The sequence below is a fragment of the Pollicipes pollicipes genome, unplaced genomic scaffold (genome assembly GCF_011947565.3).
Source record: "Pollicipes pollicipes isolate AB1234 unplaced genomic scaffold, Ppol_2.1 Scaffold_4002;HRSCAF=4701_pilon_pilon_pilon, whole genome shotgun sequence".
NCBI classification, from domain to species: Eukaryota; Metazoa; Arthropoda; class Thecostraca; order Pollicipedomorpha; family Pollicipedidae; genus Pollicipes; species Pollicipes pollicipes.
This window is the reverse complement of record NW_023596420.1, coordinates 27,834,254-27,838,797: the sequence shown is the minus strand read 5'-3', so window position 1 is coordinate 27,838,797 and position 4,544 is coordinate 27,834,254.

Sequence of the window (4,544 nt, the reverse complement as noted above, 5' to 3'; positions counted from 1 at the left end):
TTCGTCTGAATAGAATAGCAGCAGTGTCGTCTGAATATGTTTGCAATAAAACGTGTCCCGATACATTTCCCTCTTTTGTATTAAGCGTTCATTCAGAAGTGTGCGCGTGCTGATCAGTCATCAAGTGAAACGCCCCGACAATTCTCTGCAGTGTAAGGTCTCTAACTTGGTTATGTTGTTTGAGTACAAGTTGACAGTGATTGCAGTAGAGAATAACCGATTTGGTAAGGAGTCTACGACCACTTTATGTTCCGGGACCGTGAAGCTAGAAATTGGGATAGGGGAGAGCAAACTTTTGATTGTTCATTTGTTCTGAATCCTTCTACTTACATTGGATTTCCTGAGGCGTTGGACGTAGCTTATCGGTCGCCACCGCCGTCCACTTAATGCCGACAGGAGTTACCTGACAGGGGCGCCAGCTGAGCTTGCTCAGTACAGTCACGCGACGGTCCCGCCGGTTTTGTGCCTGTTCTGCTGGGGCTGCCTACTAGCTCCCCTTGCGGCGAGTCGTGTCGCCGCGGTTGGTTGAATTTTTATCCCATCCTTTTTGATAGACATTCGTCTTTTGGTCGTGCCGTAACGACCGATACTAGGTTTCACCGATTTAAGTTGAACTAGTAACCGAAACTAGTCAACAGGAACAGAGCCGGAGCCAGCGGTTTACATTGGTCAGGCCCTACGGTCTGCCGGGGCCCCACCAGGCTTAACAGGGGCTCTGTGTTGGCAGGGACCTCGAGTCGGCTGGAGGCGAAGGCCTATCGGGACCAGCGGTCAGGGGCCCGATTGGAGGACTTCAGGCACGGAGGACTGGTCGGAGCCTTCTACAGGCGCCAGGCCCGCTGGGAAGGGCTCTCAGATGACCGCCAGAGCGCTTCTTGCTCCGACCAGGCACCAAGTAAGTCGATTTGGGCATACGCATCGGTCAGGCACCACCAGTACCGCACAGTCGGCATCGTGTTGGCATGCTCGCTATTTGACCTATAAAGTGGATGATCTGCAGTCAGTGGGAGCGGCTATTTAATAGTTACGGAGGTCAAATGGCAGGGGATCAAGCCAAGCATTACGGCACATGCAACTTTTTCCATAAAGGTTTACCGCATAATTGGAATTTCACAAAAGGGAGGTGGATTCCTAAAGCACACACAACAATCCTGCGCTGCGTGAGCTCTGATGTAAAACCATCAAATCAAAAATGTTTTAAAGACAATCATGACAATAATAAAACATGCCAACCAAGCACTATACGGACCGCAGTATGGACTGCAATTAGGGTTATCGGGCCCGCGGCTCAAACGGGGCCCCGGGTCCATTTTAGGGCCCGGGTCCATGGGCTCTGGGAGGCTCCTATTTGGCACTAGAGGCCGTGACTGGCCAGACCCTTCTATTGTCACATTACGACACATTTCATTGTCGCTGCGCAAGAGGACGTCGCCCAAAGCAAGTGGCTCTCTGACATACAGAAGCCCGTCCTGTTCCTCTTCGGCAACATGTACCTCTGGTCGGCCAGAAGACTCTTGCCGACAAAAGATCTTCTGTTACTCACTGTGCCGTGATACAGGGACCCACCCATCGGTGTCGACTTCTCGACATAGTGGGGGAGGGGGCAGAAACGTGGAGGTCGTCGCCATACGGGCACGAATACGGAAAACGTCGCGGATTTGGTCCGATTATGTTCTGACTGTGCATTATATATATATATATATATATATATATATATATATATATATATATATGTATGTATATATACATGTTTGATTAAAAATAACTGCTGACTCAGCATTACCGAGCTTTTTGATGCATCGTTCTAGTTTCCGGGCCTTTGACTTTGCGTCATCGCTTAGATTAAAGATGGTTCGCACAAAATTACTCATATATTCATCACTCCTCTGTGTTGGCAGGGACCTCGAGTGATTGATGTGAGTAATTGATATGAGTAATTTTGTGCGAACCATCTTTAATCTAAGCGATGACGCAAAGTCAAAGGCCCGGAAACTAGAACGATGCATCAAAAAGCTCGTTAATGCTGAGTCAGCAGTTATTTTTAATCAAACATGTATCAAAGAAAGAATTCTGCCAAAATATTCCAATATATATATATATATATATATATATATATATATAGGCACGAATTCAGAGGGGGCGCGGGACATGCACCCCCTCCTTGCAACCCGAAGGGACCCAAAGTCGGCCGAACAGATGCACTTTATTTTATCACAAAACGCACCAAAATTTGACGTCTGGAGCTTCCAGGCAAACAACCGCAGTCGCAGACGAAAGTGAACGGCCCACGAGTGGACAAAAATACTTCTTCACTGACTGAGAAGTTGATGGGATATTTTAAGGCACAATATGCTGACCAGAGGTCCTATGCTGTTTCCGGAGACATACACGCCCCTTGCAGGGTCAATCCGATCGTTAAGGGGCCTTGCACCTTACACTTGATTTCTTTGCATTTACCAGGAGGGCCCTGCACTGTTGCTGACCCTTCCTGCTAGCATGCCTGGGCTCTCTGGTCAGTCAGGGGCTTCCCGAGAATTCCCTCCGTTTGCCCAAAAGGCTCTGTACACTATAGCCGGGGTCCCGCATATTAACCTGCCAGGGTATTCTCGGTTGCTCAGGGGCCCTCCACGTTGGTCTCGGTTGGTCCGACACGCTCGCGATATGCTCATGGGGCTCCTTCGATGATCTAGGGCCCTTCCAACTCCCTGACACTTACTTAGTGCCTTACGCTCCTGTCAGGGGCCCATCTGGTAATCTGCTCGGGCACACTGGATTGCTTGGGGGCCCTCCACATTGGGCATTTGAATGCATGGCTCTTCCTTCCTGTCGGGGGCATCTGATAGCCTGTTCGGGTACACTCCATCTTTCGGGAGCCTTCCACACTGGGCCTTGGGTACTTCTTATTTGAATGCTGGGTACTTCGCTCCCGCAAGAGACCTTTCTGATAACCTGCTCGGGCACACTCGAGCGCTCGGGGCTCCTCTGCATTAAGTATTGGGTTTTTGCCTTTTTAATGGAAACCCTTGCGCTCTTGCGCTCTTGTCGGGGGTCTTATCTCTCAACCTGCTCCAGCGCACTCGATCATTCAGGGGCCCTCTACATTGTGTCGTCGGTATTTTTATTTGAATGGAGCGCCCTATGCCCTCGTCGGAGCTTCTCATCTCTTAACCTGATCGGACACACGCGATGATTCCGCGACCTTCCATGTTGTGTCTGAGATACTTATTATTTGTATGGGTGGCCGTATGTTCTTGGCTTGGCTCTATTCATTAAGCTGCTCGGCAGCGGTGCAAAAGTGTCTTTTCTGTCACCGACGAAGTTTGGAAAAGTCTGAATTGTTACCTGGAGCCAAATCTATGACAAACCGTCGCCGTATAACTCTAACGTGCTAAACCAAACGAAACAAAGATAAATGAAGTGCAATGAGTCATAAAAATCATCAATAATATAGTTCGGGAAAGTTTATTAGTACCAAAGTGTTATTTGCTGGCTATGCCAAAACTCCGGTGGTTAGGGCGTAGGTGTTAGTGTATGACTGGTTTGCGCAACGGGTTCAAGGCCGGTGAGCTGATCGGTTCGGTTCAAACCTAAGACGTCGCGTGTACGGAGAAGGGCGAGAACTGTTTGGTCAGTGGCCACATCACGTCCATAAATGGCACGCTGTAAACCCCATCCACAATCTCACGACACACTGGAGCAATGAGAAAGAGCGCTTAGAGAAATAACTCTTATATACCTAGCCCGTCCATAAAAATCGCTCTTCACCGCCTTGCTATCGGTTGTACGCTATGATGCTACAAACTGCTTACCTTAAATTCAGAATTGCTATGTCGTTTCATATCACAGCTATGGCCTATGCCTATGAGTGTCGTTTCTGAAATAAACTTCCGTAGTTTTTCATAACGCCCAAAATATAGATCCCTAGCATTTATAATTCGTTGCAGTCTTGCCGTCGACCCGGAATTTGACGATCGGGTGGTGGAGTCGGTACCCACACTTAGCGCTGGCGCTCATACTAGAAATATATGCAGTCAAAAGGGCTCGTGCTAAACCTAAGAATCTCATGGTCCCCCCCCCCCCGCCGCCCATAAAGCCTTACAGTCGGCACATACCGTGACTACTAAGAAAGCAGTTTGTTTCACAAAACAGCAATGACAGGTTCGTAAAAAAAACGTAGAAAGGTGAAACAAATAGACCGTGTAAGACTACCTTTTAGTCAGTGTGCATCTTGATCTCTCAACAGATAAAAGCTAACCCGTATTTTACTCAAGAGAGACATGCGTATTTTTCACATGATCAAGACTGCACTGGCAGGGGTGATACCGGGCGTTATACTGACGCAGCAAGGCGTGACATAACTCAACGACAAAACATAAACAGCAACAGCGGTGGTCATCAGAGATTCCATGTCCGTCAAATTGTGACAACAAAAGATGTCCCACATGCCCCCTGATGGTCCGAAGTGCGCTAGAGCTGAACTCGCTGCAGGTGACCGATTGTCCCGTCACCCTTATCAACGGCGATGCGTCCTATCTCAGGTCTAA